At 45.3% G+C, this 27,560-nt stretch overlaps 1 protein-coding gene across 5 annotated transcripts in view; it reads left to right on the forward strand.

Moving 5' to 3' along the window:
- The first annotated feature begins 9,615 nt into the window (after positions 1 to 9,615).
- ANO5 (anoctamin 5) overlaps positions 9,616 to 27,560 on the forward strand; it is a 113,683-nt gene continuing 95,738 nt past the window's right edge. For 3 of the 5 annotated variants that reach the window (XR_008313422.1, XR_008313418.1, XR_008313419.1), the window contains exon 1: positions 9,616 to 9,814. The gene's annotated coding sequence lies outside the window, so the exon portion shown is untranslated. Of the gene's footprint in view, positions 9,815 to 10,534; positions 10,738 to 23,948; positions 24,124 to 27,560 lie in introns of those variants that run through there. The other 2 variants (XR_008313423.1, XR_008313420.1) reach the window with 2 other exon arrangements.

The raw sequence follows: 27,560 nt of genomic DNA on the forward strand, positions 1-27,560 counted from the left end.
GGACACACCCCTATTCAGAAACATGTCACCCCCACCCTCTGCTCCCCTCACAAAAAGAAGGCCACTGTGCAAGGGGGCTCAGCACATCCACACTCATGCTTGGGCTGCTCTGACTGGGGGGACTGGGGAGACAGGAGGAGATGGCCATGCACAAGCCACAGCTCCCCAAGAGCAGAGTGGGTTGGAGTCTGAAGAAACCCCCACCCAATCCTCATCCACCACGTAGGCTCACCACTCAAGCTTGGTCTACATGCTCCTGCACAGATGGATGCCATGTAGTTGGCAAAGCTGCACCCCACCTTGTATCTAGAAGGCACTTTACAGTAGGTATAGACCTCCATACCAGATTGCAAACCCCCAAACCACAAGCTTTCAAGCCAACACAGAGCTTCTAATGCAATGTTCACACCAACTTGATCAAAATCCACAAGTTTGTTGTTTCCCTCGCTGAAGTTAGCAAAGAGGATGTGGTTTGTTTCTAGGAATATAGCTTGTTTCCTTGCTTTGAAAACGGTTGCACACTTCTTTCTTTCAGCCCACCTATCCATAGCCAACAAGTAAAGGACAAGGGGGTTCCTGTCCATGCTGGAAGCGGGGTGGGCGGCACTGATTCTCTGAGGGGCTGCATATGAATGGCAACAGAGGCGTATCTAGGGGAAATACCACCTAGGGCAAGCACTGAAATTGCGCCCCCTGTCCAAACATCTGACACCCATCTTTCAGATAACTTTACCATAATATCAGCTCAAACATACAAGTCAAGCTCGTTAATCTTTTAATATTTCAAAAACTATTTAGCAGTGGACGTAGCCAGACCAAAAAATGCTGGAAAACTACAAATTTCAGTATGCTGGGGCTCATGAAATACCTAAATACTATGTGGAGGTGTACTTGGAAAACTAAACAGAACTGCCTGTCTAATTCTCTACTATATATTGTAGCATCACATTACATAAGTTTTAAAAATAAATTGAGAATTTGACTTTTCCCAGATACTCTGAAAATAATTAAAGGATATGCAGAGTAAACTGTGTCACTGCTTGGAATATATTCTAGTATGGCAGAAAGACAGTTAAAATGAGAGAAAGAGAGCAAGAAACTCCCAGTGAGCCTTAATACTAAGGATTTCACACTGATTCAAAGACGAACTCACCATTAATAGCCATATTATTAAGACATCACATTTAACTCACTTATCATAAGAAGCAAAGTAAGAGCAAATGAATACAATCCTAGCTCATAAGCTTCAGCTCAGTATTCACAAGCCCTGATTCTCTGTACATAATGCCAGTCTGAATGTGTGTACAGTGACATATTATATTAATGTGTTTTTTAAAAAAATTACCTGTAGCCCCTTCGGTGGGCTTCCTAAAGGCCATGGGGGGGGTGGTCTGCAAAGGTTCCCCCTCCCCCCGCTGGCCTCTAGGGCCTCACAGGGACCATTTGAGCATGTGCGGTGGCCATTTTTAAAAATAATTTGTTTTTTAAAAAATGGCCACTGAAAACAAAATGGCCACTGTGCATGCTCAAATGGCTTCTGCGATTTCTGGCATGGCCTAGGGCCTCACAGAGGCCATTTAAGCATGCACAGTGGCCATTTTGTTTTTTAATTTTTAATTTTTTTAATTTTAAAAAATGGCACCCCCCTTCAAGTGGTGCCTGGGGCACGTGCCCTGCCCGCCGCACCCTAGATACACCCCTGAATGGCAACATCTAACTTTGGGGAGGGTTCCCTTGGAGGTTTCACAAAATAAGCATGGATGTGCCCACGGTGACCCAAAGGGAATAGGAGGAAAGGGGGAAAGGAAAAGGAAAAAACATCAGGCAGGTTTATTCTTGCTACTTGGCCAGGTTGCACAGGCTCCCCTGCCAAGGAGGGAATCCATGGGCTGGGAACTCAGGCTATTTGAGCCACCACAGATCTAACAAAACAGACAGAACATTCTTATAACATAAGTAGTAACCCTTTTCAACTGAGTCAATTCACACATTCTAGTGTCAACCATAAGTGCATAGTGCTGAGAAATCAAGTCATGTATATTTATATGTGAAACTGGTCCATGTCTTAAGGTGAGGGAATAATGCTTTTTACTGCATCTTTCACACCACAGAATGGTTCCCTAAACCACAATTTATTTCTTGCTTTCTGAGGGTAATGACCTGTCTTCAGAATTTGCTATCACTACTCAGTAGTTCTGATTCCATTCTATAAGCTGTTAACTTGGTATAAAGTATACCAATTTCACCACAAAATCTGACTCTACTCTTTGTTACCACATAAAGCAACACCATCTCTATCCTGTGCACACTTATAAAGTGTTTCAAATCTAAAACTAAAAAAGAACAACCCAAAGATTAGTAATTGTAGAAATGATAACTGAGTGATCTGTAGCAGACACAGGAGATTATGCCATGTGAAGATACAAATCACCATCTAAGGTTAATGAGACTGATATTATCTGCTTATTTAAGGTATATTTCCATTTATTGGTTCCAATAAATCTGTGTTAGTTTTATTCCCTAAGATATTGCTATCTCTTGCTACAGCAGGCACTGAGGTTTTTATTATTATTGCTGCAGAGGTGTCCTCAACATGTAACAATGTGCATGGAAATCTAGGCTGCTTAATGGTCAGGATTGCTAGGCCCAACTCCTCTTCCCTATTTCCAGCTGGATTTGCCCCACTTTGCTCCACATTCCCCTAGGATGTCAACTTTTAACTTCAAGAATTCTGTTTCCTCAAGACAAAGCAAATGGTTGGCAGACAGAAGTGATGACACCTTGGTTCCACTCCATATCCTCCAAATTGTACCCTGGAGTCTGGGTCTGGAGTGGAACAAAGGCAGAATTTGGCAAGTTATGGCAAAGTCTGGCAAAATTCAGCAAGTTATGGATGGATCTTGTCAGAATCTGGAAGATCTGGCCCACTTCTGGTTCCTGGACAGAAAACTGTATCACTGGCTGGTTTGCAGCTCTACCTCCTCCTCCTCCATCAGGAGTGTACTAGATGGTGGTGAGTGTGGCCCCCACATCCTGTGCCCCTTGTGGGCATCACTTCCCATTCTTGCTGCCGCTGCCACTCCCACTGTGTTCTCTGTGCTGCCATTGCCTCCCCCACTTACTGGCCCCACTCCCCAAACACCCAACTCATTGCTTTGATCCCTGGGCCAGAAGGGCAGCACTGATTGCCATGCCTCTTCCCCTCACTAGCCTCCTCAGCAATTCACAGTGCTCTGTTCTTTGGCTGCTGTAGCATCCCCAGCCATTCTCTCTCACTGACACTGCTCCAGCTCTCTCTCTCTCTCTCTCTCTCTCGCTCTCTCTCTCTCTCTCTCTCTCACACACACACACACACACACACACACACACTCCCCCACCCTACTGCTCCAAAACTGTCTGCTTTTTCTCCTCCCAAAGCAGGGAAAGACTGATAGGTTTGTTAGAGGATGGAGAGAAAGAGGGAAGGAGGGTGAGAGAGAGTTGTGGCAATGTGGCAGTGAGAAAGATGAGCCATGGATGCTGGATGGCTGCTGCCTGCTATAGCCACCAGAGAACAGGCCACTGGATGATACTGAAAAGGCCAGTGAGGGTAAAGTGACAGTGATCCGTGCTGCCCTTCTGGCCCAGGATGCATTGCAGAGCAGTGAGTTGAGAGCAGGAAGCAGGGCCAGTACTGTAGGGGACGGCCAGTGGCAGGGAGGACAGCTTTCCAAGCTTACCTGAGGGTGTGGCCAGCCAGGTTCAGGCTTGCTCAGGGGGTGTGGCCAGCTAGGTGGCATCGCAGCAATTTGCCATTTGCCTCAGGCCATGACAGGCAACATGCTGCCTCTGCTCCTCCATACTTATTTATCTAATTGATTTTCCTTCTTCCTTCAGGCCCTTACCACTTCTACCACCCTTTCCTCAGGCTCCTTCTTCCTCTTCTTTCCTAGGCCCTAGTTTCCCTTCAACTGAAGGGAAACTTGATTCTTGTTTCCTGCAGAGACCTTTCCTAGGCCTCCTCCATTCCTTCTCCACCTACCTGTGTTGCCTCTGTCTGCTGCCATCAGTGCTTCCCTTCCCTTCCCTGCTTGCTTCCCTTCCCTGCTTGACTCCATCTGTCTTCTTCAGAGATTGGCCTGGTTCACACATAAGGTTATGCACAGCCTCAGAATTGTGATGAGCCCGGACTGTTCTGGAGGCCATTCTACAGGCCTCCAGACCGGTCCAGACATGGGCGGTTTGGGGTTCGGGTGATTCGGGGTGGGGGGTTCCTTTAAGAGCGGGGGGAAGGTATACTTACCCCTCCCACCGCTTTCCCCCTCCAGTGCCCGTAGTTCTGTTAATAATTGGGGTGGCAGGATACCTCTCTGCCGCCCCTTCTTCCATTTTGCTGCTGCTGCTGGCTACACTGCAAAAGGCTTCAATAAGCCTGTTGCGTGTGCGCTTCACGTCTCTGCGACATGCGGGAGAGGTAAGTAAACCCTCCCCCCCGCTCTTAAAGGAACCCCCCACCCCAGTGCTGGACTGCAGTTCCATGGTTCCGTGCACACCCCTACCCCAGAAACACAATTCCAGCCTCAGTTATGCTATGCTGAGATTTGGTTCATATGGCATGACCATCAGTCCCCTCGGCATATCCTACCCTACTTGTGGCAGGGAATCCAACTTCTGTCACTCACTTCAAACCTAAGTTACAGATGCTAGGGTCTCTGCCGAAAGAACAAAAACCTGATTCAGACATTATGCTGTACAGATGTCAGTACACCCATACATGTGTTTGTGTAAATTATTGTACCTGTGTTCATTTTAAAAGTGAACCTGGATACAGGCCCTTCAAATGCATGGTATACATAGGAACTGTACTTCTGTACCTACGTTAAACATAACATGTGAATGACTGTACCTGTGTACAGATCTGTAGCTGTGTACACTTCATACTCATTGTATGAGTGTTGAACATAACATGTGAATGGGCCTCAAAATTGGTGGGTTCAAATGACACAACCAATCCCAACATATCATTACTGAGACCACATGGGGATGGGGAAGTGTGCACTCCTGAGGGGGCAGTAACCTAAGGTGCTGCCATTACATTTGAACGTGCCCATAGCTCAGTGCAAAACGTTTTGCTACCTGAAGAGAGAAGCATCAAATGGCATCCTCTGCCTTCCCTCCACATAGGAACATAGAACATAGGAAGCTGCCATATACTGAGTCAGACTGTAGGTCCATCTCACTCAGTATTGTCTACACAAATGAGCAGCGGTTTCTCCAAGGTTTCAGGCAGGAATCTCTCTCAGCCCTATCTTGGAGATGCCAGGGAAGGAACTTGGAGCCTAGATGCTCTTCCCAGAGCAGCTCCATCCCCTAAGGGGAATATCTTACAGAGCTCACACTTCTAGTCTCCCTTTCATATGCAACCAGGGCAGATCCTGCTTAGCTTAAGGGGACAAGTCATGCTTGCTACCACAAGACCAGCTCTCTTCCCATGCTTGGAGGAAACTGATTATCTAGACCCATTTCAAACTGGCTTTCGGGCAGGCTATGAGGTGGAGATTGCCTTGGTCGGCCTAATGGATGATCTCCACTTGGGAATTGACAGAGCGAGTGTGACTCTGTTGGTCTTTTTGGATCTCTTGGTGGCTTTTGATACTATTGACCATAGTATCTTTCTGGAACGTCTGAGGAGATTCGGGGTGGGAGGCATTACTTTTCAGTGGTTCCGCTCCTACCTCACGGGCAGATTCCAGATGGTGTCTCTTGGAGACTGTTGTTCTTCCAAATCTGCACTTTTGTATGGTGTCCCTCAGGGCTCCATATTGTCTCCGACATTGTTTAACACCTACATGAAACTGCTGGGAGAGATCATCAGGAGATTTGGTGCAGGGTGTTATCAATATGCTGATGACACCTAAATCTATTTCTTCATGTAAATATCATCAGGAGAAGTCATAACCTCCCTAAACACCTGCCTGGAGGAAGTGATGGGCTAGATGAGGGATAATAAACTGAGGCTGAACCCAGATAAGACAGAGGTACTTATTGTGCGGGGTCTCAACTTGGGAGACAGTTTTGATCTGCTGGTTCTGGATGGAGTCACACTTCCCCAGAAGGAACAGATACACAGTCTGGGGGTGCTTCTGGATCCGAACTTCTCCCTGGTGTCCCAGGTTGAGGCGGTGGCCAGAGGTGCTTTTTATCAGCTTCATTTGATACACCAGCTGTGTCCATTTCTTGAGATTAATGACCTCAAAACAGTGGTACATCTGCTGGTAACCTCTAGGCTGTATTACTGCAATGTGCTCTATGTGGGGCTGCCTTTGTACATAGTCCGGAAACTGCAGTTGGTTCAGAACGCGGCAGCCAGATTGGTCTCTGGGTCATCTAGGACTGACCATATTACTCCTGTGTTGAAGGAATTGCACTGGCTGCCGATACGTTTCTGGGCAGAATACAAGGTGCTGGTCATTACCTTATAAAGCCCTAAACAGCTTAGGCCCTGGGTATTTAAGAGAACATCTTCTTCACCATGAGCCCCACTGCCTGCTAAGATCATCTGGAGAGGTTTACCTGAGGCTGCTGTCAACTTGTCTGGCAGCTACTCAGGAACGGGCCTTCTTCGTTGCAGACTTTGGAATGCACTCTCTGTTGAAATAAGAGCCTCCCCATCTCTGCCAAATTTTTAAAAGGCACTGAAGACACATTTATTTACCCAGGTTTTAATTAGATTTATAGTTTTAAATAATTTTAATACTGCGTTTTAAATGTTTTAAATCTTTTACATGATTTTAATTGTTAATTGATCTAATGTTTTAAATGATTTTAATTGTAAACCACCCAGAGACACAAGTTTTGGGTGGTTTAGAAAGAATTTTAAATTAATAAAATAAAATAAAATAAATTCTCTACTTTCTATTAAAATGTACGCTCGTTTCCTTGCTTCCTTCAAATCTCTTCCCATTTCCTTCATTTGTTATTCAATTTGTTTCTTAGGGGAGCAAATGTGAAATTAAGGATTTCCATTTGCTTTTTCTCTTTATATACACATCTATATATATAATTCTTCTGGGTGTGCCTTTAGAACGTGCGTCCCGGCAGCCCAGCTGATTGGCTGGGCTACGGGGGCGCCTGATTGGGTAAGGCGCACCCAGGAGAACGGCGGCAGCGGCCATGGCTGGGAAGCCTGGTGGGCCCGGCCGCGGAGGAGACTGGTGGCGGCGGCGGCCATGGCCAGGGAGCCCGGCGGGCCTGGCCACGGAGGAGACCGGCGGCGGTGGCAGACCTCCAGCCGCAGGAGACCGCCGGCGGCAGCCATGAACGGGGAGCCCGGACTTGCTCGCTGCAGACGTAAACATGCTGTGCCAAGCGGCGCCAAGCGGGGGCTTTGTGACATCAAAGCCCCAGTATGCAAATGCAGGCAGAAAGTGGATCTTTTGCACTTTTAGTAAAGCGACCCACCTAGGTTGGTCCAAAGGATGCCTCATTGCTACTTGGGCTCTGGTCATAGCATGGCATTATTCCATCACTTTTGCAAAGGAATATGAGCATTGCCTTTCGGCAGCTGGGCCTGGAAGTGGAAACTGGGGCAGAAGGTGGGGGGGGGGGGAAGAGGTAACTGTCAGCCCCCAAGAGTGCACAGATGCTCTGTGCGGGGTCGGCTAGTATGTAATGAAATTAAGCAAGTACACTAAAAGTAAGTAAGTAAGCAAGAGGAGAGGAGAGCCAGTCTTGTGGTAGCAAGCATGACTTGTTCCCCTAGCTAAGCAGGGTTTGCCCTGGTTGCATTTGAATGGGAGACCACATGTGAGCACTATAAGATATTCCCCTCAGGGGATGGAGCTGCTTTGGGAAAAGCAAGTGGTTTCAAGTTCCCTCTCTGGCTTCTCCAAGATAGAGCTGAGAGAGATTCCTGCCTGTGACCTTGGAGAAGCCGCTGCCAGTCTGTGTAGACAATACTGAGCTAGATGGACCTATGGTCTCACTCAGTATATGGTAGCTCCCTATGTTCCTAAGTGTGACAAAACCCCCAATTCTGCAGCCTGAAGCAGCTTATTTCTCCCTCTTTCATAGTAGGGTGGGGCTGGTCCTGCACAGAGCCAACCCATCACTTGGTGTTTCCAATCATGCAAATAGGTGTAAATAGATTGAGGGGACTGTTCTAAAGGCAGCTGTATCAGCAATGCCTCCATACTCAGCATTGTTATGGTTTTCCTCATTGCAGTTCCTAAGGGGGAAAGGCATTTGGTTTTCGAAACGCAGCCTATTACCTTTTTCCTCTCTGTCAGTTTTCCAACAGTACTTCTTCAGCTCAGTGAAGCAGGCCAGAAACAGAAGACATAGACAGACAGACTTACACATGGGGAACATTTAGATCTATGTGGAGTTTTCATTCAAAGCATGTAAGAGCCAAAATGACTTGACCTTGATGCCGGAAGCCAAGGACCAAAGCCAAAGGTGAGCAGCATTGCTAGCACTTGATTGACATCGAGGAAAAAGAGCAAGCTTAAATAAGATATCTAGTAACTGCATTGATCAGTAGAACTTAGACCTGATGGACATGGCTCTGTTTACTCTGAAATGAGACATTTCTGTATATTGAATCTCTGGGCACAGGGGAAGCACATACATTTATGTTTACAGAAAAGTGTACCTGTGTTAGGAGAGTGGTCCACCTCAGCATTTAGTGCATCTATTATATCTGACAGCCCAGGATTAAATTGCTGAGCTCATATAATACAGGTCTCTATTTTTCTCTGGGCACAAGCAGAGAGAAAATACTTCTGGGTCCTGCTCATAGAGACCACTGTCATGCGCAAACCCAGAGCAAATATCCCAGGTAAAGGAGCTTATACAGAAGTCAGGCAGAAAACAAAAACAAAAACCCAGGCTTTACTTGTGGAACACTTCCAGCCCAGTTCCAGCAGAAACCCTCTGGAGGGAGGGAGGGAGGGAGAAGTAGCTAAAGTCAAAAGTTGTGTATAGTGCATGGGATCTGACTGGGTGACCTAAATGCTCATGTAATTGGACATGTGATAATTAGATCCTGTTCCAGACATATGTCAGAGCCAAGGTGCCTAACAGGCAAAGTTTGTTGCATTATGAGGTTGCAGCCATGGGAGCAACTAATAGATAAGACATCCCTAAATGAAGGTCATATTTACACATAAACAAAACCTAATTATGGTAGGTCTATGTTTGTTCTAAAGGTCTGGTGATAAACAGAGAAAGCTTAAGAACTGCAGAATCTGACATCCCAAAGACCTCTGTTTTCATCATGAAAACAAAATAAAACAAGTTTCTGGCCAACTTTATTGCCAAGAAAACTTGGAAATATGGGCAGTATCTGGCAATTGATAAGAAACCAGTGATGGGGTTGGCTTGACCATGGCAGAGATGGGCTGGAAGCAGAATGAAGTATGCAAAATAGTCACATACTGCTGAATTAATGCACAACCTTTCATACTGACTTTAGAGCTCTTTGTCTTTTGCTTCAGACTACAGAGTGTGGGTCAAAACAAATGATACTGATGTGATGTGGAACACAGGTGATTGAAATTCAGTTCCATGCTCTCCTTGAGCTTTCCTTGTCAAATCAGGTATAGGCTTTTAAAGGGCAAATCCCCATCTAGTTCTTTGTATTTTTCCTTCAGTTCTTCAGCTGCAAATGCAGGCTTCTTTCACACAAAGGAGAGGGGAATGTTAAAGACTGTTTTCAGATATGGTGAGAAGTAAATATAGGAGTTCATTAAGCAGTCAGTGTAATGCTGTGGTAGACAACTCAGGGATGTGAGAAGTTCAAATCAACTTGACTAATCCGAAGGAGCTGGCAGTGGTAGACATAAACCTTTGTGCTTTATTACATTGCTTGTTCCAGCCCAAATCTGGCTGACTGTAGATGGACAGCCCTTTGGGAAACAGCAGTTACAAGACTTGCAGGATATTCAGGCTAGCTTGTACATGGGTAATGACTTACAGAACGGTATAGTTATGAAAAAGTGACATTGAAATGAGTTACCTATTGCTTCCATGTTTACTCAGATGTGTGAGTGTTGCCATGTTCTGTGACTATGGTTTTGGGTTATGTGGGTGAAATAGCTTGAATTAGGTGCAATGTTGTTTTGTAAGGTAGCTGGAAAGCTGGTTGTGTGTAAAGCCAGGGCCAGAGTAAGAATACTTAAGGGAAGTAATGGAGTCAAGACAAGCTTCCTTGAAAAAACAACAGTTGAGTTTATTAAAGAACAAAAGCACACCAGATGGAAGTGGAAGTTGGCAACCTCTTAATGAGCTGGGCAGAAATGGCTGAATACAAGAGGCTAGATCTTAAGCAGAGCATCTAGTTTCTAGCTAACACATGCTAGACAAGTTCCTAGTATAGAGGGATGAGGGACAGAGATGAGGGGTGATAGATGAGGAAAAAACCAGAGTCAACATCAATATACCTATCCCAAGTTTCTGTGCAGCTGGTGAACCTGAATTGCAACATTGCTGCTGTTCTCCTCTGGGGGGAAGGAGATGGCTAGGTTGTTTCTTTAGATGATGGAAGGGACTGGGTGGGGGAGGAGGTCTGTGTAAAATTCACACTGGCCCACTGCAGAAGAGCCTCTGTGATGGTAGGAAAGGGGCTGAGTCAGCTAGGCTTCTGGTACAGTGGAAAGGCAATTTTAGACCCCACTAAAACTCAGAGTGCATGGAGGAGTGAGTCCAAGGGGATCAGAAAAGTGCATGTGCACATGCAGGGATCACACACACAAACAGGTAAGATTTGAGCTTATACATGGGATTTGCATATATTGGATGGGGAAAGGGTGGCCTTTTCTGTAGTGATATTCTGCCCTTGGGAAAAGGTTAGGTTCATATCCATGTGGGGAACAACCCTTAATAATTCAAGGACAGAGGATTGATTGGTTTGGGGGTGCTTCTTCTCTCTATTCAGGTGTTCTGGAGGGAAAAAGACCTAGCTCTCTTGATTTCTGTTCATTTGTTACTAACAGTGATTCTCACACATTATTCAAGAAAATGGTGTTTGGAATCTGGTGTAAGGGAGGTGCCCAACCTTGAATCTTCTCCCAGCAACTTTCACTGTGCCAATTTCAGTTAGAATTGATATGCTTATCAATCTGTATCAGCCTTCAGCCTTGTAGTACAGCTGGCCATGCCTTGAAGCTTCTGCTATGTTAGTGTGCATCTTCCTGGCTCATTTTAATCATTTTGTTGCATCTAAGGCACAAGATTTCCAAAATTTTTGAGAACGCATATAGTGGCTGAGAGTGTGAGCTGTCATCCAAAAATTCACTAGGTGGTCTTAGGCATGCCAAGATCACTCATAGTCTAGCCCACCATCTGCAAAATAATGACCAATCTACTTTCAAAGGTAGTTGTAAGGATCGCTGAGATAATGAACATGAAGTGTTTTGAACACTCAGAAGCACTATACTACTATATGATTAGAACTAAGTAATTATAGAGGAAATCCTTTGAGATGGAACCCCTGAGTACCTAAATGGCACAAAGGATGTCTTGGAAAGAGAACAATCCCAGAAGTCATGAAATCAGATGGTTGAACGGCTGTAACCTGAGCAAGGTCTTGTTGATAGTGGAATCATCAATCGATTGTTCTGGCCTCAGGGGGATCCGGAGACTTGCTATCCCATCTGGCCATGGTATTGATGAACTATGATCACTGCACATTATGCAGCTCATGCCAGATGGGAGACAGACTGCAGAAATCCATTCCAGAGACTGTATTCAGCTGCAGGCTGTATGTTATTCACCAGCTATACAATATTTCTTCTTCCTCTGAGAAATTGCTAATGAGGGCTAGTGAAGTAGGCAGGGTGTCATTATTATATAGACAAAAGCACAAATTGATGATAGATTTGCCTAATGCCACACACAGTGGCTAAATGTAGTAGTCAAGGGAGAGGAGAATCCAGCATTGTTGCTTCCAGTGCCTGAAATGGAATGGAATTCAATGTAATCTGATGAGGTTATGGCAACAAGTGGAATCTGCAGCTAGAGCATGGAAGGAAGAGGGGAGACAACATAAAGCAACCCATACATAAGCTATTCTGTACAGCTATTGGTACAGTTTGAACTGACTGTGCATAGGCTATTTTGTAGGCTATTGGTACAGCTTAGAACATAAGACCATAAGAACAGCCCTGGTGGAACAGACCCAAAGCCTATCTAGTCCAGCATCCTGTGGCCCACCAGATGCTTCTGGGGAGGCCACAGGCAAGAGCATGCCGTCTCTCCTGCTGTTGCTCCCCTGCAACAGGTAGCTTGAAGTCCACTCTTTGGCCTCATCTCACTCCCACACATTTCTAGTAGCTATGCAAAAAGGAGGGAAAGCCTCAGAATAGTGACTTAATGAACAAATGTAAAATATATGTTGTCATTATGATTAATCTTTATGGATCTTTCTAAGTGCCTCATTAAATAAGTGTCTTGCAGGCCAGCAAAGCAGCAATTATCCATTGTCCTCCTTTAGCGGCCAATACGTTAAATAAATTCTTGACTACAATTCTGCAGGGAGCAATCAACTTTGGCCATTGTCATGGAAGTGGCTATTAAAGATCTTATTAGAAAAGTGTATTGATTAACATCAGGATTATCCCAATGCAATATTCAAGATTTCATCTTTTCTGTTCTTAAATGAAGGGGAGACTTAAAATCGCTAAGAAAAAAGATTGCTCTTGGTTCTTGACCTTACAGCAAATAATAAACCCTCCCTGCCGCTACTTGTTAGCAATCCCTGCACGAATATTTTACTTGTCTTCCCTGTGATTTTCTCAAGCTGTTGAGGGTGGAATGGATATAGTGCTAAATGCAAGCTTGAAAAACAATGCCATTTTGCCAGCATAAAAGTCAAAGCTGCTGTTAGCATGGCTTCCACACTGCAGACACCATGGTCCTCTCTCTGAATAGGACTTTTGAACTGAGGAGCACAATATTTTACCATGGAGCTCAACACCTGAGGGGTGAAATACTTTAAGGTATAATGCACTAAATAAAATAAGCAGGGTACAATTTCCTCTGTCAGTGGCCAGACCAAGAGTCATGTCTCTGTATTAAATGAAGAATGGGATCCAGATATTATGCATGAAATACTGTCATTCCTTTTTTCTGTTGTCGTTTATATTGTTGATCTCTTATTAGTTACTAGTCCAGGAATGGTGGGAACTGGGAACAACAACCAGTGGCTTTGCATTTTAATAAGAAACTAGCTGACCTGCCACAGAGCATCTGTGCCCCAGTTCTCCCTGTCTCCCCTCCCCCATTTTCATTTCTTTCTCCTCCCCTCCAGCCCCATTTCTTTCTCCTTCCCCCTGCAGCCCCATTTCGTTCTCCCCTGCAGCCCGTTTTCCCTTGGCGGCCAGGCTGGTTTTCCTCCGCGGGCGGTGGCCGCTTTTCCTTGGCTGGCCAGCCGTCTGCAGGCCTGGCGGTGGCCTCTTCTCCTCAGCCGGCCAGCCATTATGGAGCCGGTATGGGCTGTGGGGATCGGGGGCTGAGCGGCCCCCAGAAGTTCCAGTATGCCCCACACAAGCACGCAGAGCATCCTGGAGAGACCCGTGAGGCTGCTTGCAGCTTCCTGGTCGGGGGTCTACTCACGTGTCGCCATGCGCTGTGGCAACACATAAGCAAAAAGATGAGGTTAATGGAGCGTCTAAGGGTAGGGGTAATTAGGCAGGCTAGCTGCCTTGGGAGCACCGGGCTTGCCTGCAAGTCTGGTGGTTCCCACGATACCTGGAAAACGGGCTCAGCTCCCTTAGCCCACTTTTCAGTGATCGTGAGAATAGCTTCATGTTGTACTTAAGACACCCAGTTGAGAGCCCTGTTAATCTGCAACTACCACACCATGAATCCTGGATCCCGTCTCCTGTTTGTGACTACGACTACTACAAATACGTATATACAGTACCACACTTGAACCAAAGTTATCTATTCTTTAAACACCTGCCAAGTTCATTTGTCATGTCACCAACACTATGCAATCAATGATATTAAAACCTACTAGTCAGTCTAATAACATTGTTCGTGAATGACACAGGGACCTTTTTGTATAGGGTGGTATAGAAATGTACTAAATAAAATAAGCAGGGTACAATTTCCTCTGTCAGTGGCCAGACTAAGAGTTATGTCTCTGTATTAAATGAAGAACTGGATCCAGAAATTATGCATTAAACATACTGTTATTTCTTTTTTCCATTGTCATTTATATTGTTGATCTCTCTTTCTGAGTGCCAATGCTTGTAATATGAGAAAGAACAAATGTCTTTGACTTCACTATCTGGTTCACTTTTCTATGCACCTTTATTTCCCCTCTTCATCAGCTTGTCTTCAATCTCCCAATCATTTCAATTTGTCTTCTTTGTGAAAGCCATGTTTTTAATAACTTCACCTGCCCATCACTGGAATGTCGGTTTTCATTCATCACTTTCTGAGCTGAAGAGAGTCAAACAATAAAAAATCAGCCTGTTAATCAGGCATATCTAAATTATTCCTGTATCGATAGTCATACAGAATGCATTATTTAATATAACTGAAACACAGACATGCATACCATGAAAAAAAAATTAACTTCTCTGACAGCAAACTGAAGATTAAAGAAACCTATATTGATTATTATTTAAATCTTACAGGAACTGAAAACTCTAGCCCTGTGAAGGATTGTGCAGTTGTTTTTTGTAGAGTTTGGAGGGAAAAATCCTCCAAAAATAAAGATATCGTTTAAGAGAATATGGAATTTTGGTTATCCAAGATTATTTGGATAAGCTCTCATTTAAAGGCTTCTATGCATCCAAGTTATAGGTGTTTCTTTTTTGAATGATGGGTCCATTTTTAAATTATTTAGACACATGTATGAGAGAAGTAGCCAGGGCAGGGAGGAATGAGAGCATCAAACACCACACCTGCAGCATTCTCATACACTCTCTTATACACTCTCTCTCTCTCTCTCTCTCCCCCACATTGATGTAAAAATATTTTTTCAGGAGTCTTTCTTTTTCTTTTCTTTTCTTTTTTTAAGAAACACCAGATGGAACTGTGATATATGCCCAATAAACATCTTTGTCAGAAAACTTCATTAAATGGCTCACTGTTATCTATGACAAGATTTTAACAGTAGAGTTGGGAAGAATTGACTCTGGAACAATTAGATGCCAAGGCAGATTGCTAATCCCCTTTAAGATATGTCAGCCTCAGTAACATTCCCATTTGGAAAACATGGCAGGGTATTATTTCTCCTCACTGATCTCCCTGTAACTCTAAAACCATTATTCCAATATTGCAATTAGAACCAACCAAAAATCGGAAAGCAGTGAACTGGCTTTCAGGTTTCACAGAACACTTCCTCAGGTTTCTCAGAGTCAATGTTGGAAGTGAGTGCAGTGGGAGGAGAAATCGAGGGCAAGGTGAAAGTTTACCTTCTTCAAGGCAAACCTCTAAACCACTCCTCAAAATGTTTTGTGGAAGAGACTCACCTCCTTCCATGGAGGTAAATCTTTGGCCTCTAATTGGTTTAGAGGTTTGTCCTGCAATGGTTTTCAAGGGACCAATTGTCAGCTGGAGGGATTAACAACAGAATGATGCAGTTAGTGAGGTGAGAAGAGAAACATAAGGTGGCTCAGGGAAATTTAAGTTGGAAACATAGTTGATAATATAAAGTAGCACAAATACATAGACTTTATGTTCTGTTTATAAACCCATTCTATTCAAATCATGGTGAACAAATATCAGTGGTTTGTCACAGCTAAATTATCAGCCATATGTAATATTTTTAAATGACGATTCAAAGCAATCCTGGAGGGTTAATTAAGTTAGTCCGTAGCCAGTGTAAAAGATTTCAGGTTGCACCAAAGCATAAAGTGCTAAACTGCATTTTACATTAAATGTGTAAATTGGTCCTTGAATGCTTGCTTTTCTAATAGGAATAGGAGCCTAGGAGGCACGAGAGTGGGGTGTGTGGATCTGGACTGAGTGTCTGAAGAAGAGGGCTTTTTCTCTTTCCCTCTGCTGAGGTACTAATGATTCAAGTTTCTACCAGCACCATCATGACTGTTATTTTACCCAGGAGGAAGTTTCCACTGATGTAACAGGGATAGTTCACACTGGTAGCATTTGCACATAACCTGAAACTGGAGGTCCTAAATTGGAGGTTGAATTTTTAACCATAGATCACATCACAGATGTTTGTCCAACCACCCAATCGCATCACAGATGTTCATCTGGCAACCTCCAATTTAGGGGAGGGGTTCCCCCTCCCTCTTCACAGAGTCCACATCTCAGCAAGCGTCATAGCCAGACTGTGGGCATAGTGTCAGCACATCAATAGAGCAGCTGCAATTGGCCATGAGCTTGAAGATGACATGCCAAATGCAATCATGCCTTTTCGGAATGGCCCGCCCACCCTAAGCATGGAAAGGGCATTTAAATCCCTTTAAGTGCCATGCCAGCACTGCTTCTTCTTACAGCAATTGAGAGGCCCCCCCCAAAAAAACTGTCCTGCACAAGCACGATGTGGAGGGGGGATCTTGGGGGGCGCTATTTCCTTGTTATGTCTGCTTTGTGGGTGGGGCATGCACTCATTTGGGAGGGAGAAGGGGAGCTGGAAGGAGCTTTCTCACTGTTTGTGAGTTTGTCCAGGCAGTGGAAGCTGCTTTAAGGTAAAATGGTGGGGCGACTTCCTTCCCCCCACAACCCTCCCTCCCAGTCCCCGTTTAAGCCTCTGCATTCTGCCACAAAGGGGGGAGGATTTTAATGAAAAAGGAGGACTTGCCTTTGGTCTCCCGGTGCTCCCACGCTTTGCTCTGTTGCCATATTTGGCTTTTTAAAAGCCAAATTTTGGGTTATGGCCCATTTGACTCATGAGTATACCCCTTAGGTTCTGGCCAAGGGCAGCGGGGCAGGCAGCAGCCACTGTGCAGTTGCTGGTCACTGGCTGCCCTGCCACTGCAGTGGTGTTTAGAAGTAAAGGGGGGGCTTCATCCTCACCACAAACCCCTACCCTTCTTGCTGTCAGGGGGTGGGGGTGGAAAATCCTTGGCCACCTATGGGTGGCAAAAGGGTTAATCTGCCCCTGCCAAGGAGAGGAGAGTGGGTCTTGTGGTAGCAGGCATGACTTGTCCACTTAGCTAAGCAGGGTCTGCCCTGGTTGCATATGAATGGGAGACTACATTAGAGCACTGTAAGATATTCCCCTTAGCGGGGTGAAGCTGCTCTGGAAAGAGCATCAAGGTTCCAAGTTCCCTCCCTGGCTTCTCCAAGATAGGGCTGAGAGAGATTCCTGCCTGCAACCTTGGAGAAGCTGCTGCCAGTCTGTGTAGACAATACCGAGCTAGATGGACCAATGGTCTGACTCAGTTTATGGCAGTTTCCTATGTTCCTATGTGTCAGAGCCTAGCCACGTGTGTGGACAGGGGAAACACTGGGTGAGGGGACAGATTTTTACCCCCATTCAAAATCCCCGGGTTCAGGCCATCGTAGCAATATATACAGATCTGCCAGCATAAGGAACTGTGGGAGAGGAGAGCCCCAATTTCAAGTGGCCCCAGAAAAGCAGGGCTGCCATTTTGAGGCACAAGCAAGGGTGCACATGTCCACATTGGCATATGGGCTGGCAGGGAGTATGCTTTGACAGCTTCTTTGAGGCAGTCGCCAAGACAGGGAAAGCAGTAGCCGGGGTAACCATCCCTGCAGCTTTCTTTTATAGAGCAGCCTGGCTCGATATAGAGCCCCCATGGCCTCTTGTGGGAGAAGGGGTTGTTTTGTCATCATGCATTATTAGTGATTCTGCCTGACACCCCTGTCCCCACAGATGGTTCTTTTCATGTGTTCTGAGGGGCTTTCCTCTTGGCCTTACACTCTCATGAGTGGGTGGTCTGCTTCAGATCAGCATCCATCATCATCACACATGAAGAATCTCCCTTCTCAGTGTTGACAGTGCTGTTTCTGCTGCCTGGTGCTTCTCAGCCTAGGGACTGCACAGGTACCCCAAGGAGAAGGGGATGGGCCCTCCTTCCCCAAACCTTTTGTGGGGGGGAAAATAGAAATTGGCTGTTCAAGAATCCCTGGTTGGGGTTGCCTTTTGAACCCAACCCTGGATACTGCCTCCCCTGCCATATGTGCAACCCCAGAGGTGCCCTGCTTATGTTGCCACCTGGAGTGTTTGCGCTTGTTAACATAATCATTGTCGCTTTATTCTTGGGGAGGAAAGCACTTAGTACCCGTCCCGTCATCCTGTTCCCTTTGCCTCCTGCTTGCCAGGAGGGGGGAACAAGGGACAGAATGGGAAGGGGGAATGCCTCTGTGTGACTTTGCTGCTTGGCAGGCTCACAACCTTGGGATGGGATGTGGAGGTTTCCTTGTTGCTGGGCAACTGCATTGCTACATCAGAGACAGGAGGGGCAGGGCTGGTGCTCAGAGAGGTGGCCAGTGAGAAGCACCGCCAGCATGGAGTGGGTGTGTTGCTGGGCAGGTCTGCACTGTCATCTCTATGACTGCAGTTTCAAAAGCCTCATGGAACCATGTTTATGGCACTTTCCACATTTGGACATAACGCTTCAGTGGCCAAACCTCAGTTGTCGGCGGCAAACTTTACTGCAAACCAAAGTTTCAAACTGAAGTTTGGCATGGCAAACCGCAGGTTGCCTTCACCATTTAACTGTGGTTGCATGCATTTGGATGTAATGGAGTTCGAACCTCTCTACCCCATGTAACTCTGGTTTCATGTTATGTATGAATTCGGCCACTGTCTGAGCCGGTCCTGCCAGCCATGCTGGGCGACCTTTTTGTTGATGATGTCAAAGATATCTTGGGACTTCCTCTCATATTTGATAAGAATGTAAGATGGCACAACAACAGGGCTGTCCTTATGGCAGGGCAAGCAGGGTGGCTGCCCCAGGATGCCTGTCCCTCTTTTAGCCCCCATTAAATTTAACTAGAAGGGGCCCACACACTGGCTGATTTGCCCTGGGTCCTGCACCCTGCCAGGGCTCCCTAAGGACAGCCCTGCACAGAAATGCTGGAAGTATATTATAATCACATATCAAGGATGTGATAGAACATGAAAATATTCCCCATAATAGCATTATTGGATTTTGTTTATTCTTTATGTTTGGTCTGAATATTGAAAGATTTCAAGGCTGGTGGTTGATATTTGCTTAACACAGTAAACTCATCTGGTCTTGGAAGAAAATGGGCTTTGCCCTCTCCTGTGCATCCTGTTCAAATAAACCAAACTCACATAATAAATCAGGACAACAAATAAATCCCTCGCAATCTATACATTTACAGTTAAAACAGATGCAACCTTTTCTTTTTAGAATTGAGGTGCCTAATGAGTAGATTACACCTTTGCCTCTAACCTTGTCTCTTCTTTCTTACCTTAGCTCAGACAAAATTATACTTTCACCTCTCCTCAATACAAAATATTGGATCAAGAAAAAAGGAAGGAAGCTTTTTACTAGAGAGAAATCACAAAAGGCTGCAGTACAGGTGATTTCTGCATTGCACCTGGCACAGAATGCATATTCCTGACAACCAATTTCTCTCTGTGTGGTGATTTCCATTTTTCTGGGATCATGGGAAATCAGTGGCCTTGATTAGGCATTTTGTCAAACAGATTGTGATGAGATGACCTGCTTGGATTGGAATTTGACTAGTTCTGCATCTATGCTTTGCAGCAGAAACAGCTCATCAGCTTGGCTGATAAATTTCAGCAGGCTGAGCAGGAGGAAATGTCACGCTGGCATACAGCATTCTGCTGGATGTCTTGAAAGGTTTCCTAACTTAATTCCCTTTAATTTTTCTTCTCTTTTATTTCCCAGAGCACTCAACCTCATCCCATGTAATTTGACTTTACTGCTGCATTGGAAAGAAATTGATAAACATCACTTATAAAAGGGACCTCTGTTGAGGCTTAGATGTTGAATGACCTTTTATTAATGGTGTGTTGGCTGCTGAACTATAAATTCCACCCATCCTCCTTTCGCATATGGCAAAATTATACATAAAGTCAGCTGCTGGCAATTTGTTATTTAAATGGGACATTAATATAATGGAAGGTATTTGCTTGTATCAGCAGGACTACTACTATAAACTTTACAGAGTAATCTTTTGCCATTAATAACACTTCACCTGACTCATTACAGCAGCATACCTAGGAAGGAAATTGTCTGGGTCATAAACATGGTTTGAAATCTGAAAGTTGAAGAGACCAGATGCTCTGTCTAGTGGAGACATCATTTAATTCCGTCCAGAATGCAGCAGGGGTGGGGCAGGCTGAGTTGGGTTAGTATCCCACAAAACAATCTGGACCCATTTAAGAATGCATATTGATCTAATCCTTTGCTCCAAGCTGACCTCTATTGGAAATATTTGACTTGACTCTCCTATTTATGCCAGTGTATATCAAGAATAACTCCATGGAAGTTACTATATTGACAAAGAGATTAAGTGGCTGAGAGGGGCCATTCTGTTATTTTTTATATAGAGTAATATGAAAAACAAATGTACAGCACCATATTGCTCTAATGATACATGTACATGTTGAAAATTACTTCAGCAGTTGGTATAGGCTGTTAAAGTAATAGATACTACAAGAATAACAGCAACAGGAATGGGGAGGAGAGCTGGTTCTGCAGTAGCAAGCATGAATTGTCCACTTTGCCGAGTAGGTTTGCATTTTGATGGGTGACTGCATGTGGGTATAAGATTTCCCTCTCAGTGGTAGAGCAACTGCTTGCATGCATAAGGTCCCAAGTTCACTCCCTGGCATCTACAGTTAGGGCTGGGAAAGACTCCTGCCTGAAACTCTGGAGAGCTGGCTGCTACTAAGTGTGGACAATGGTGGCAGCTGCAGGGCGAGGAGGTGAGTGCTCCCCCTTTTATTGGGATGGGGTGGTGAGTTCCTTCCAGATCCCCTCCCTCCTTCCGAGTGAGTGGAGGAGCCTCTCTGCTGTGCAGCCCATTTCCAGCCTTCTTCCACGTGGAGGAAGCAGAGGAGAGCTAGATGGACTAATGGTCTGAGCTAGATGGACTAATGGTCTTTCCTTCCTTCCTCAGACTAATGGTCTGAGAGCTAGATGGACTAATGGTCTAAGCTAGATGGACTAATGGTCTGACTCTGTATAAGGAGCTTCCTATGTCCCTAATATTATAAGACGATTCCAGCTCGAGGCTCTTCATCTTATTAGATGAAGACCCAAGATGATTGAGCTGGAATGCTTGGTTGCAAGTGAAAATATACCTATATTGGGCACAGAGGTGCTCTTCGCCCAGGATCTTGGGGATTTGGTCCGTGGCCTCCTGCCCTTGGGAGGCCTCCAAATGTTCTGGAGGAGCCTCCCCAGAGCCCCTCCCCTGCCAGTGGCAGGATGGGGTGTAGCTGCAATGAAGGTGGGGGGGGCAAGGAGAAAGTCCCCCCTTTTACATTAAAAACCTGCTGCTGCACAGTGATGGCACTACTTGCAGGGAGAGTGGGGGACACGGAAGGGAGAGTTCCCTTTTCCCTAAATATTTGCCCTGGGAGAAAGGATGGGATGGGGTGCAGTGGTGGTGCAGGGAAGGTGGGGGGCGAGGAGGTGTGAGGAGGGATGGGGGCGGTGAGCTCCTTCCAGCTCCCCTCCCTCCTTCCAAGTGGCTGCATGAGCCTCTGTCTCCTCTGCTTCCTCCATGTGGAGGAAGGCTGGAAATGGGCTGCACAGCAGAGAGGCTCCTCCACTCACTCGGAAGGAGGGAGGGGATCTGGAAGGAACTCACCACCCCATCCCAATAAAAGGGGGAGCACTCACCTCCTCGCCCTGCAGCTGCCACCATTGCAGTGCCCCATCCCATGCCTCCTCCCTGGGTCAAGGAAAATATTTAAGTAAAGGGGAACTCTCTCCTCCTCCCCCAACCTTCCCCACAAGTACTGCTGCCATTGCACAGTGGCGTTGTTGTTTTTTTAACATAAAAGGGGGGACTTTCTCCTTGTCCCCTGACCTCAGTGCAACCATGCCCCATCCCACCACAGGCAGTGGTGGGGCTGGCTCTGGGAAGCCCCCCCCCCGGACATTTGGAGGCCCTTTGGAAGAAGGAACAACAGTGCAGGTATTTTTAAAAAAATACTTAAGGGGGGTCCTCATGGCTGGATGTGTGTTTCTCTCTGAAATCCTTCAGGTCCAGGTTTTGTTTTGGACCTAGGTGCACCACTGATTGGACCTAACAGAAACTTGGTGGAACAGTGAAAACCAGCAATACATGTTAGGAATCTGCTCATATCTGTTCGGAGGCCCCTTTACAGGCCTCTGAACAGGTTCGAACACTGTGAGGTTCGACAGCAGGGGGGAGGGGTAACTTTAAGGGCAGGGGAGGGTGCACTTCCCCTCCGCCGTGTTTTCCCTGCCAGTGCTCACTAAAAAACTGGTCCAGCGGGACAGCTGCATACCTCCCTGCCACCCTGTCTGCTGCTTGGACCGAAAGTGACAGGTGTAGTGTGCACACTCGCACATCACACATTCATGTGCACATCACACTTACTGGCACACACAGGTTTTTCAGCGAGCACCAGCAGGGGAAACATGTTGGTGGGGGGTAAGTGCACCCTCCCATGCCCTTAAAGTTATCCCCCCCTGCCATCAAACCAGCCCCTGCTAGATCCATGTACATCCCTAATACCTGTATACCAATTCTTCAGAAAGGACAGGGAGGGCTGCATTGGGGGATGGAATAGCACTGTATATTAAGGAAGGAATAGAATCTAACAAGCTGAAAAGCCTAGGCGGACCAGACTCTTCACGGGTGATAATACGCGGGCTGAAAATAGGTTTATTATTAGGGACATGCTTATTGCCTTCCACTACAAAATGCTGAGGGTAACCTGCAGTAGGAGAAGGAGGCATCAAAGACAGACAGAGCTGTATTAATGGGTGACTTCCTTTATCCTCACATATTCTGGATAAATTCACATTCAGGCCAAATGGTTAGATATGTTAAATGACCATGCCTAAGGAGAGTTGGTTATGGAACCAGTCAGGGAGAAGCTTACCCTGGTTTAATCCTGAGTAATGTTCAGGATATGGTGCAAGATGTCGGTGTCATGGAACCAACTGGGAATAGCAGCCATAGTGCAATCAAATTCAGCATGCAATATATGCAAGTGGAGAATTGCAAGATAGGTGCAACATGGACTCTTTTGACTGCAGAAGAGAACATTTCTAAAAAATGGGAATTGGTGAAAATAAATCTGAAAGGGAAAGTCAGGAGGGTAAAATCATTCCAGAGTGTATGGAGCTTATTTAGAACCACAATAACTGATGCTCAATTAGAATGTACAGGGCAACCTCAGTATTGGCAGGGGGTCTGTTCCACACTACAATTGTGGATAAAGAAACTGCAAATATCGAGGCATTAGGGCAATGGGGAATTGGTGGTTAGGTTCCCAGTTTGAGGGAAACCTCCAAAACACATTTAATTGGTGGGTGGGGGGATTGCAGGAGGAAGCAGCTTACCATCTTAACTGCTTCCCCTGAGTCACACTGATTCACACTGTGCCCCTGAATGCCCCCAAACTGGCCAAAAATTGCCTTTTAAACAAACAGCCATTTTGAGGCTCCGAAACACAAAATGGTGGCCAGAAATTACCTCCATGGTTATTTTCAGCCACCTCCAACCCGCGGATGCCCCTGCTAACTGGGCAAAGAGGCACCTTTTTAATGTGGTGATTCTCTTTATTTAGCAGGGGGAGAGTAACTGACCCTATCCACCCCAAGCACAGTACCACCAGTGACTGTTGCTGGTGTTTCTCTTACATTTCTTTTAGATTGTGAGCCCTTTGGCTTATTATCTTATTTAATAATTATTTCTCTATGTAATCCGCTTTGAAGGCTTTTGTTGAAAAGTGGTATATAAATGTTTGTTGTTGTTGATATGTTCCCCCCATGTTTTCCTGCATATGCTGAGGTCGGCTGTCTATTATCTGACTGCAGATACACAAATCCATGGATAGTGAAGTCCTGCTGTATACTAAAAAGAAGGATCACTATCACTAAGTCCAGGAGGATACCAGCATCCTAACAAACAAGTAGAGTCAAGGAAGCTATAAAAGGCAAGAAAACTTCCTTCAGAAAATGGAAGTCCTTTCTAAATGAGGAGAACAGAAAGGTACACAAACTCTGGCAAAATAAATACAAGGAGTTAAGGGGTGTGAAAAAAAAGTTTGGAACATATGGTTAAAAATATCAAGGGGAATAATAAACACTTCTTTCAATACATTAGAAGCAGAAAACCTGCCAGGGAGTCAGTTGAACTGTTAGATGACTGTTAAGATGTGGAGGTTATAGAGAAGTTCTCTGCATCTGTCTTCACAGCAGAAGATTAGCATATACCCATGCCTGAACCAAGCTTTTCAGGGAAGGAAACTGAAGAAGCAAGTCAAACATAAATGACAAAAGATGATCTTCTAAGCCATCTTGAAAATTTAAAAATTAACAAATCACCAGAGGCAGATGACAAACTCAATAAATAACATAAATTAAAAATTGCTGAACTCATAGCAAAAATATGTAAGTTTTTCAGGCTCTGTACAAGAGGACTGAAAAGTAACCAGTATAACCACAATTTTCAAAAAGAAATCGGGTGGGGAGCGGATCCAGGAAATTACAGGCCAGTTACCTTTATAACTGTCCTGGGTAAATTGATGGAAACCATAATTAAAGATAAAATGGTTAAACTTGTAGAAGAACAGGACTTGTCAAAAGAGAACTAGCATGGCTTCTACAAAGGTAAGTCTTAACTAACTAACCTTTTGGAGTTCTTTGAAAGTACAGTGTATCAACAGGTATGTGGACAGAGATGATCTTATTGACATTGTATACTGTACTTAGACAAAAGCTTTTGGCAAGGTTCCTCACTAAAGACTCTTGAGTAAACTTTGCAGTCAGGGGATAGGGGTGTGCAGAACCAGTATGAATCGAACCAGGTTCAGTTTGAACTGGCCCAGTTTGGTCAGTTTGAAATTGAACTAGACCAGCCTCAAAGAAAGGTGACAAGGTCTGAGTTTGAACCAGTTCTAGCCCAATCCAATACGGACAGGTTCAACCGAGTTCAAAGATAACCTCCTCACAGGTTCATAAGCTGGAACTGGGCCACTGTTGGCCCAAGCTGTTGTGGGGGTGCCATCAGGGCTTGGAGAAGCTGCCACCACCACCATGCCACCAACCCCAGTGAAGTCAATAAGGTTCCCTCCCGCTGGTTACCTTTAGAACACTTAAATGATTCCCCCAGCCTGTTGCTTGTAAAGTGGAATCCTCACCGGATTCCCCATTACCAGCATAACCTTCGAACCAGGTCAACTGGTTGGACCCAGTTCAACTGAATGTACTTGACTCATCAACCGGCAGTTCAGTTCGAATGTATTTTGAATTGAAACTGAACCACCAAACCAAGTTTCGTGCACACCCCTACCAGGGAATTAGGGTACAGGCTCATTCATAGATCGTTAATTGGTTGAAGGACAGGATACAGAAACTGGAATAAATGGAGAGGTAAGTAATGGATTCCTCTAGGGATCTGTATTGGGAGAAGTGCTTTTTAAATTAAGCATAAATGATCTAGAAATTTGGGTAAGCAGTGAGGTGGGCAAATTTGCAGATGAAATTTGCAGGAAGTCCAGAAGGATCTTTCCAAACTAGGTGAATGAGCAACAAAATGGAAAATGCAGTTCGATGTAATAAGTGTAAAGCAATGCACATTGGAACAAAAAATCTCAGCTTCACATATATACTTTTAGTGACTGAGCTGTCAGAGACTAACCAGGAGAGGAATCTTAGGGTTGTGGTGGACAGCTCATTGAACATGTTGACTTGGTGCACAGCAGCCATGAAAATGGCAAATTCCATGCCAGGGAAGGGGATCATTCACATGACCAAATAGAGCGGGGAGAGGCACCTATCTTCCCACAGACAATCGGAGGGTCAATTTGCCACTGCCAATCAGGCATTCAGATGACCGGCACTGTGGCGATTGGCAGAGCTGGGATCAGGAGCAGGAAATCCTCAATTTTCCCAGAATGCAATGCACAGGAACCAGAGGGACAGTCCACACCAATACATGAGGGCTCCTCCTCCTGGCTTTGCAAGCCACAGCACTCTATGGTCACCGGCCTTGGGAGCTATAAAAGCCGCCATGGGCACCCACATGACTGGAAAGATAGGGCAGCAAATGATTTTGTCCTACTTGGGTTTAGGGCAGAGTAGAAAAGCTGGGTAGCCCAGCTTGACAGGCACTGGGGAGGAGAGGGTTCTGAGACTCCAGAGGAGCCTCTGTACCCTGGTTAACCCTCTCCTACCCAGAAAAGGCTGGTCATGTGAACATTCCCATCATTAGGAACAGGATTGAAAATAAAACTGATGATATTTTAATGTCATTATACAAATCTATGATATAGACAGATTTGGAATTTTGTGTAAAGTTCTGATCATAATATCTCAAAATATTTAATATCTCAAAAATGATATTATAGAACTTGAAAAGGTGCAGAAGAAGGCAACAAAAATTATCAGGGTCTGGACTAGAGATATGCATGGAACCAGTTTGGCTGGTTTGGTATGAAATCAGACCAGATTCAACCAACCTAGCCCAGTCTGGCTTCAGGCTCAGCTAAATTGGGCCCAATCTGGTTTGGCCATAGAACCAGGCTGAACTGGTTCACAGGCCAGCTCAGCTATATTTGTAAAGGGGAATCCTTTAGAAGTATACCTGAGTCAGCCCAGGCTGTCATTTGGGAGGCAGGCAGGGGGCTTGGCGGAGTCCCTGCTGCCCCTGCCACCTCTGATGCTTCTCCACTGCCTCTGCTGCCTCCACTGTGCTCTCCTCTAAAGGTACAGAGGCCACTTTCTCTTCCCACCCCTTCCCCCATGCCTTTAACACAGAAGTTAGGGATGCCCCCTTTATTTGTAAAGGGGGATCCTCAAGTATACCTGAGCCTGTGAGCCGGCCTGCAAACCAATTATCAGAACCAGGGCCTGGTCCAGTTCAAACTTGGACCAGCTGAACCTGGCCAATTCAATTCAAACCATTGTTCGAATTGAGCCAGCTCACACACCCCTAGTGTGACCCCTCCAGACCCCTAGTCTGGAGCACCTTCCTTCAGATGTAAGGTTACAACATTTGAGGCGTTTTAGTTTAGAAAAAGGTAGCTAAAGGGAGACGTGATACAGATTTATAAAAGTATGCATGATTTAATTTTTTTCTCCCTCTCTCACAACAATAGAACCAGGGGTTGTCCCAGGAAATTGTTCCCAAGAAATTCAGAACCAATACAAGTACATTTTTTAACACAGTGCATTATTAAACTATGGAATTCTCTGCTAGGGAATGTGGCTACCAGGTTGGATGGCTTTAAGCAGGGCTTAGACAAATTCATGGAGGACAGGTATATCCATGGCTTCTAGTCTTGATGGCTATAGGCTCAGAAGTAGGATGCCTCTAAACATCAGTTGCAGGGGAGCCATGGCAGGATGGAGCATGACTTCATCTCCTGGTTAGGTTTCACATCTAGTGGGCCACTGTGAGAAACCAGATGCTGGATTAGTTAGGCC

This window comes from Hemicordylus capensis, chromosome 1 (assembly GCF_027244095.1).
Source record: "Hemicordylus capensis ecotype Gifberg chromosome 1, rHemCap1.1.pri, whole genome shotgun sequence".
NCBI classification, from domain to species: domain Eukaryota; kingdom Metazoa; phylum Chordata; class Lepidosauria; order Squamata; family Cordylidae; genus Hemicordylus; species Hemicordylus capensis.